At 53.5% G+C, this 8,793-nt stretch overlaps 1 protein-coding gene across 1 annotated transcript in view; it reads left to right on the plus strand.

Annotated features, from left to right (window-relative positions):
* Window positions 1-8,793, plus strand: part of NAV2 (neuron navigator 2) — a 706,055-nt gene that overhangs the window by 233,695 nt on the left and 463,567 nt on the right. The window lies entirely within an intron of this gene.

The following is an 8,793-nucleotide window of genomic DNA, read 5'->3' on the forward strand; positions in this document are numbered from 1 at the left end:
AGGCTGCTTTGCCTTTTTAACTCTTATTCTATTGCACCTGGGAGAGTATCGTAGTGGCGAGGAGCTGTTGTCTGTTGAAGCCACGTTGTGATTACAGCTGACAGGTGTTGGGGACTTATTCTAGGCCAGACGCTTTTCCAGGTGCTTCAGGTGTATTTGCTCATTCACTTATCACAGACAACTCTCAGAAGTAAGTACGATTATTATCATCAGGCCTGATTTGCAGATGAGGAAACTGAGGGACATAGAAAGATTCAGTGATAGGTCCAAGGTTACCTAGCCTCTAAGGGGCAGAGCTGGGGGGTTCCTTCCCAGGCAGCTTGGCCCCACAGCCAAGCTTTGACTCTTCGGTAATCCTGCCTCTTACTGGAGGAACTTGAACCATTGGCAACTGGGTCAGCTCTGAATAACATATTCTTTCATGGCCAGGTTTTTTGTTTTCTTTTTTTCAAATCTTGTGTGATTTTTTTCATTCCGACTGTGTTCTCACCCTCCAGGGTGGCTCCAGCCAGATGCCCTCTGTTCTCAGTCTTTCTGCAGCTTCAGTGATGAATGAAATGTGCAGGGAAACTTTGGGACCCGGCCCAGGGGCTGTGACCCAGCCCACCCTCATTCGGAGGTGACAAAGCCCTCTTCCCCATCATGCTGGCCAGCTCTCAGCCCTATTCAAGAGCCGGGCCCTCTTCTCCCCTGACCAACTCGTCAAGGGAAGATGAGCCAGTGATTTGCTTTTTTCCACCATGTTCTTTGGTCTCTTTCCCCCTGAGAATGCTTTCCAATGAAATTGCAAAGTGTTTGGCTGGAGGAACCTGCTGAAAATTCATGGTTCTTTGTGTTTTCCATCTTGCCTCCTGTTCATTTATTCTGTCGGCCCAAACCACGATGCTGGCGGATTGTTGATAATCTGGGCTCTTCTGTGTTTGGAAGTTCATTTGGAAAATCGTGTCCACAAGGCAGAAATGCTCCGCTTCATCCCGGACACAAAGGGGCCCTTTGAAGGTGCAAAAGGTTTGGGATTAAGTAACCAAACAAGCGTGGCCTCTGAAGAGAGGCGTGCGGGAGGCTGGGGAGAAAAAGAAAACTGCCTCGTAAAGCTGGACCTCGGTGTACTTGGACAAGGGAGCTTCTTCGAGTTTGTTCTATGCTCAGGTCCCAGAGTTTGAAGGGATGCCCCTGTCGTCTACTCCAGAGGTGTGGGGGCTCTTGCCAAAACCCTTTGATGGCCAATCTTTTTGAAGCGTCAGGTGAAACGTGGGCTCGGGGGCTATCCTAGCTGAGAACCAGCATGAGGGAGACCTGGGCCATGTTCCCTGTTCTTGGGACCTTCCCTTCTGTTGGAGGGCTTGTGGAGGCCCCCCTCTCTCCAGCTCTTTCTATGGCAGTATCTGCGCAGAACAGTCTCAAGCCTTGACCGGCAAGATCTCTTCTTTTCCTCTCTCTCCAAACTGACTTGCATCCCTGCCTTAGTGTGGGTCGTCCAAAGCAGACCCCAAGGGAGGACCGTGATGACACTCAATTATGTGGGAAGCAATTCCAGGAAGCATTAGGAGGGAGTGGGGAGTGAGACAGAGAAAGGAGAGAGCTGTTGTGGGAAGCTGGGGCTTGGTCCTGTTGGGGACCCTCTGAAGGGCTGTGTGGGGCACGCCTCAGAACTGTTCCACTGATGGGGTGTTTATCCACCAACCCGCATCCTCCTTGGCTGAGGGGTGCTCCTGGGATGTGAGCAGCCCAGCACTTCTGGACCTGCCCTGTTTGCTGGTCAAATGTCTCTCTCAGAGAGAGAATGCCCCCAGGCAGAGGGCCACTGTCACTGTGTTGGGTGACCTCTAGGCCAGGCCAATGGCAATGCCCGGTATCTGTCAACAGCATCTGCTAAAGCAAACAAATGCTCTAACGTTGTGAGCATCAGACAGTAGAATAACAATGGCCAGTTTACCTCTAACCTCTAACCAGTCATGTACATGTGCGTTAATCTTATTGGTTCCCCAAAACCTTGGCGCCAGGGCTGCTGTCGTTATCTACCAGTTTAGCGTTACAGCTGAGAACGAGCTTCTGGAGCGAGAATAACTGGGTTCCCGTCCCGTCTCTTATCCTGAGCAGTTGTGTGACTCAGCCAGGTTACTTAGCCTCTTTGAGCCTCAGTTTTTGTACCTGCAAAATGGGAGTAACAATAGTACCTATTTGATAGCTCGTTTTGAGAGTCAAATAGTCACTCCATATAAACGCGCTTACGACAGTGCCTGGAGTACATGGGGGTTCCATAAACACGGCCGCCGTTGTCATTCTGCAGACGAGGAAGCCGAAGCTCGGGGAGGCTGTCATGAGCCGAAGGTCGTGCAGCCCCCCAGCGGTGGATGCAAGATCTCAGCTCGGGCTTTCCGCAGCAACAGTCACCATGTTTCCACTATACCACATGACTGTGTAATCACTAATACGTGAGGAAGCACTTTACAAACTGTAAAGTGCTCCTCAAATGCTTTGGTCATGTATAGCACATAACCTGTCCTGGTCCTTGTAATGGCAGACGCAAGTCTTGTTCTCTTAAGAGCTCCAGTCTGGTTTCTGAATTCTGCTCTCTGTCGTTGCTGTATAGCTGGCACTCGGCACCGTACCTTGTCGGACGTCAGCTCAGTGGATGAGTTACCAAAGGCCCAGGACGGGCCCCACTGACACCTCCCACCTGGAACTTCCGCTCAGGTCAGGCCCTGTCTCCACCATGGGCCCAAGTGCTGCCTGTCTGTCCTCTGCACTCAGAAGTCCTCCCTGCCCCCACTGCCCTCTGCCAACTCCAGTGAGCACTGTCACCTGCACCACGGCCTCTACAGTTTCTCCTTTCCCTCCCACCCCAGCCCTCCCTGGCCGCCCCGGGCTCAGGGCTGCCCTCTACTTGCTCCCACCCCTGTCCCGGCGACTGCTGCACGCATCACATGCTTCTTGGATGTTGCTGCCATGGTGTGGGTGAGAGCGGGCTCCCACCCTGGCAGGAAGGTCCTCGCGGGCAGAGCTGAGTGGTGTTCCTTCCTTTATTCATCTGTTTATCCACTACACCAGACACTGCACGCCATTGGGTAATTAACTGGGAAATCAGGACACACAGAACAAGATGGGTCCATGTCTGGAGGACCTCAGTCTAGGGGAGACTGGCATGCAAACATGGCTGACAGTGATGATGACTCTGGTGGGGACATGCAGCCAAGGGCACCTGGAAACTGGAGCCCTGTCTCCCCACGTGGTGGAGTCGGGGAAGGCTTTCATAGAAGTGACACTGGAGCTCAGCTGCCAACTTAGTGTTGATTGGGTTGCAAGGAAAAGCAGGCTTCTCAAGGAAAAGTCCAGTCAAGGAAAAATGGGAGGGGCTGGAGATTGGAGGAATGCAAGGGGATCTTGGGAGCAAAGAGCAGGACCTTCCCCGTGGGAGCAGGGGAGTCCTCAGGCCCTGGTCTCCTTTGCTGTCAGTGTTGCCCACCTCCTCTCCCTACGCTTCCTTCCCCACAATACCCCATGGCCCAGCTCTTAGCCTAGATGACCTCCCCCACCAATGCCCGTGACCTCTGGTACAGCTCCAATACCTGTGACCCCGCCAATGCCCGTGACCTCTGGTACAGCTCCAATACCTGTGACCCCGCCAATGCCCCATGACCTCTGGTACAGCTCCACTACCTGTGACCCCACCAATGCCCCTGACCTCTGGTACAGCTCCAATACCTGTGACGCTCTGAGGCCCCAGCCTGGGCCAGGTGTTCCTCCTGGTCCAGCCAGCTTTGGCCAGGGAAGCAAGGCCACCTGCTACACAAGGCCCCCCTCTACCGGCAGCAGGGCTGGGAAGGGAGGGCTGCGTGTCTACAACAGTTTGGGAGGGGAGTCTGTTAGTTTCCTGTGGCTCCCATGACAAATTACCACAACCTTGGTGGCTTAAATCAACAGAAATATATTCTCTCATAGTTCTGGTGCCCCTCCAAGGCTCGGGGGGTGCAGGGGGCATCTGTTCCTCGCCTCTTCCTGTTTCTGGAGGCTCAGGCATTCCTTGGCTTGTGGCTGCACCACTCGGTCTTCACAGGCCTTCTCCTCTGTGTCTTCTCTCCTTCCTTCTCTTATGAGGACCCTTGTCATGGGATTTAGGACTCACCCTAATCCACGATGATCTTATCTGGAGATCTGTAACTTAATTACATCTGCAAAGACCCTTCTTCCAAATAAAGTCCACGTTCACAGGTTCTGGATGGACGTGCCATCCTGGAGGCACCACTCAACCCCCTACAAGGAGCGTCTGACAGGTGGAGAAGGGAAGGGAGGGCGCATTGAGCTGAAGGAAGAGCATGAGCAGAAGAGCGTTGCTCAGGAACAATGACAGAGTACCACTCCATGAGCACAGGGTTTGCTGATGGCAGCAGAGGGCCTGAGGGTAGGTGGGCCCAGACTACAAGGGCCTTCTCTGCTGAACAGTAGCTTTGTCCTGTGGGCAGCGAGGGGGCTGCTGGTGGTTCTTGACAAGCGAGGGGACGTCATAAAATGTGCGTTGTAGGCAGATCGTCCTGCTACAGCGCGGAGCGGTAGGAGAGGGAGATGGGAACGGAGGGAGGGAGACAGTCATCAAATAAATAGTTATAAAGCACCTACTACATGCCGGCCATGTTTCGAGAGACTAGGACTACAGCAATGGAGCGAAGGGACTAAGACGCTACATATTAGGGCTCACATCTAAAGGGAGGAGAGAAAAAAGAGTAAAGAAACAAAGATTGATCATATTAACTGGCAATAAGGGCTAAAAAGGAAAATAAAGCAGCAAAAGGTGCGTAGCAAGTGATGGAAGGTTTGTATACAGGTGGTTCATGAAAGGCCTCTCTAACGAAGTGACATCTGAGCAAAGTCTGAAGAAGTGAAGGAGGGAGCCACGAGATTTCTGAGGGAACGGTGTTCCAGGTGGAGGGAATGGCAAGTCCAAAGGCCCTGAGGCAGGAGCCTTCTTGGCACGTTCAAGGAACAGCAAAGAAGAGAGCGTGGCTGGGGGCCAGTGAGCAAGGGAAGAGAAGTAGATGAGATAGCATCAGAGAGGAATTGGGGCCAGACCACATAGGACCGTGTAGGCCCGGGCAAACCTTGGTGCTTACCTTGAGTGAGATGAGGAGTCTTTGGAGGGTTTCAAGCAGAGAAACATAATCCGACGTAAGTGTTTTAAAAGGACTCCTCTGGAGGCTGTGTGAGGGAGAGTAAAAGAGGGCTACTGGCACAGTCGGGATGCAGGAAGCCACGGGAGTAAGGTGTCAGTGGTGGGGTGGGGAGAAGTGACTGGATTCTGAATATATTTTAAATGTAGAGTTGATGAAATGTGCAAATGGATTGCCTGCGGAGTTTAACAGGGAAAGATGAGTCACAAACGTCTCCAGGTTTGGGGCCTGAGCTGCTGGAAGAATGGGGTTGGCATGCACTGAGTTGGGTCAGCTTGCAGGAGCTGGGGTGGGGTGGGTGGGGTCTGAACAACTCACACGCACGCATTGAAGGTCGAGGCAGGCAGCCGGTGAGATGGGCCCTGGGATGGCCCATTCCCAGGCGAGGAGCCCCAGGTCCTGAGAGGTCCGTGAACTTACCCGAGGCCTCCAGGTGGCAAGCTGCAAAGCTGGGACTGAGCACAGACACGTTGCTGCCGGCTGCATGGAGCTGCCGCTGGATTTTGAGAGTTCCAGGGGAAGGGGCGGGACACGGGCTACGTATTTAGGGAAAAAGCCCCAGAGTAGATGCTTCCCCAGCCCTCAAACTCATCTAGATCTTCCCGCCTTCGGGAGGAACCCGTAGCCTCTGGCCCAGCCCCTCACAGGCCTTCTCCAGGGAAGGGAAGGAGCACTTCTCCACGCTGATGGGGAGTGTATTTACCATTTCCTCTCGCTCTGTTTGTGAAATGCCGGCCTTGTTTTTATCTACTTAAAAAAATACACCACGGGAAAAAAATGACTCGGTGGAAATGTTTAAGTTTCCGGGCCCCAAACCATTTCTAAATATTATTTTTAAAAAAGAAAAAATCATGAAGAGCAGCCTCGGCTCTGTAGCTGAGCAGGCTCGTGACAGACGGAGCATGAGGACGGGAGGGGGCGCCCCGCCCAGGGAGCCTGCCTGGCAGCGTCCGCTGCCACCACCGCCTCCTCTGCGGCATTTGTTTGCCTGGAAAGGATTCATCTTGGGGGCTGCTTTTTACTAAGGGCTCCTAGCGAGGACCCTGCAAAATGGGTCCTCTCTTTTCTTAGCTTCATCGGATTTCAGATTTGGAAGGCCGTGGGATGCAAGGCCCCAGGCCCAGGCTGGGTGTTCTCCCCCAGGGCCCTGGTCATGTGCAGCCCCATGCCACCTGCTGCTCATCTTGGCGTCTGCTAGGAGAGAGACCTGGTCAACTATCCCAGAACATCCTGGGGCTGCGGAATCACACCAGTGCAGGTTAATGGGACTAGCGAGAGGGCTGCACTCAGGGCTGGTTCTGAATTTTCTAATTTTATCTGTCTGAGTTCCGTGTAAGCACTTGGAATTATTCAGAGCCGGTTCAGCAGATCTCTCGGAGGGGCTTGCTTATGGCAGAGCTGGGAATAATTCGTGTCTGGCTTCTGGGCAGCACGAGCCAAGCTCCTTTGTTTGGCTGTCAAGATCCTGCACGGGCTAAGCCTGCTGCTTCACTTCTTATTTCAAAATGTATCGGACATCAGATGCTATGACGAGCCAGGTAATCCGCTGGATGCTTTCCCCGTTGTTGCTTTATTTAATCCTCACTCTGACCCTGAAGTCTAAATGTTATAATCCCCACTTAGAGATGAGGAAACTGAGGCTCAGAGAGGTCAGCTTGCCCACGTGTCAGAGCTGATGAGGGTCAGAGCCTGGACTCGGTGTCCAGTGCTCCTCTCTGCCTCTCTCCCTTATCTGCCCTCCCTGCCCCCCACCACTCCCAGCTGCTCCAGCTGAGCTCTGCTCCTCCCGACTCCGGTCTTTCTCCCAGGGCTGCTCCAGGCAGGCACTTGGTGTCACTCAGGTCCAAATCTCCAAGCCCTGCCCTAGACCCCATTCATTCGCCAGGAGAGCATGCAGGAGAAACCTGAAAGGCCACGAGGAATCGAGAAGGCTCTAAATGACCTCTGGCAAGAGATACAGCACCAGACATCATGGAAGTCGAGAGAAAGTTGCCCTGCAAGTCCCTGCTCTTGTTTCTGTATTGTCCTTTATTCTCTGCTCTCTCGGCCTACTGCAGTCGGAAAGGTGGGCCAGCAGCACGGCCTTCCTGAGCTCTTGATGGAAATGCAGAGTCTCAGGCCCCACTCCAGATCCGCTGAACCCGAATCTGCATTTTCGCAAGCTCTCCATGCCTCAGAGCATGCGCATTGAAGTGTGAGGTGTGCTGCTCTAGCTGGGGGTCCCAGGCCGGGAAGGGAGCAAGGAGCTTGCCCACAGCTGTGCTCCCTCCTGCCCCCACCCCCCCCCACCCCCCAGGGTTTGTGTCCCTCTGGTCTGGTGAGGACCTAGTGGAGAATAGTCCCCACCGTTTGGTAGGTGACCCCAGCCTCACAGTTGGCCCCTCAGCTTCTGCTCAGACATGCCCCTGGGGGTGAGTGTGCTCCCCAATGCAGACTTCTTTCCCAGCTCCCCCCTTGTCTGCCCTTGGAACAGGGAGCCCTCTTGGCCCCAAGCAGAGACAGGTTGACTCATCCTTACTCTCCCGTCCCAGCCCAGCTAGGCGTGGGGACCAGCTCTGCTCCCTGTGCCAGCAGGAGCGCTGGGCAAGGCAGGCCCACCTGGTGAGCAGGAGAGGTGCTGCCTTTCTGAGCAGAGCTAGGGCGGCTGTCCTTTGAGGTTGCAGCCGAAAGATGGCTGGTTCTGCATTGAAAAGTATCAGGCTACTACTTGAGCAGATACCGCCAGCCTTCTGCCCCTGCAGCAGGATTGTACTTGCCCCAGAGGAAGGCGTGAACAGGTCCTTCTCCCTGCAGGCTGACCTCCCCACCCACAGCGCCGCTCTTTTCCTTATCAGCCTCGGAGCCTCTAATGAATGGGTACAGCCCGGCTGAGAGCTGCGCGGTGCAAGGAGAGAGGAAACAGGTCCGCTGAGCAGGATTCAAGATGGAACTCAGATTACAGGCTTCTTAGTCACAGTGTGGAAGAGAAGCTTGTGCATAAAGGGAACCAAGGAGAAAGATAGTTCATGCCTTTTAGAAGCCTGTCAGCAGAGATTTCTCTAACAAGAAAACTGACTGCAGAACCCTAGTCTTATTTCTTTATTATCCTTTATGTTTATGCTTGATCAGGAAGCTAAATACAAGAGCTACCATGTGTTGAGGGCTCACTTCTCTCCAGGGACTGTGCTGTGCACACAAGAGCATTCTTTCATGGTCTCCCCAGAACCACCCCGTTCTCCCATTTTACAGATGAGGAAAAGAACAGTGACAAACCAGAGACCACAGTCAATGGGAGCCAGGATTCCAGCCCAGCTTTCTGCACCTTGCTTCACTGCCCTGACCTGCTACATACCAGCAGAGCAAATGGGCCATTTTAGGTCTTTGCAGAGCTCCATTTATCAAATAAAAGATTTGGGGTCCTTCTAGTAGAACTCATTTTAGCTAAAAATATGGTTGCTTTTGTACACGGAAGAATGCTATTGGGACCACGGCCTCTTTCCCTGGGCCCCCGCTCTCCTCCTCTCGTCGGCCCTGGTGTCCTCTCTTGCACAGAACCCAGGATGACAGCTGAAGACCAGCAGATGTCACTGTGAAAAGAAAGCACAAGAGAAGCAAAGCCAACCACCTTGTAGTGCTTGCTAGCGCGTGA

This window comes from Equus asinus, chromosome 20 (genome assembly GCF_041296235.1).
Source record: "Equus asinus isolate D_3611 breed Donkey chromosome 20, EquAss-T2T_v2, whole genome shotgun sequence".
Classification (NCBI taxonomy): domain Eukaryota; kingdom Metazoa; phylum Chordata; class Mammalia; order Perissodactyla; family Equidae; genus Equus; species Equus asinus.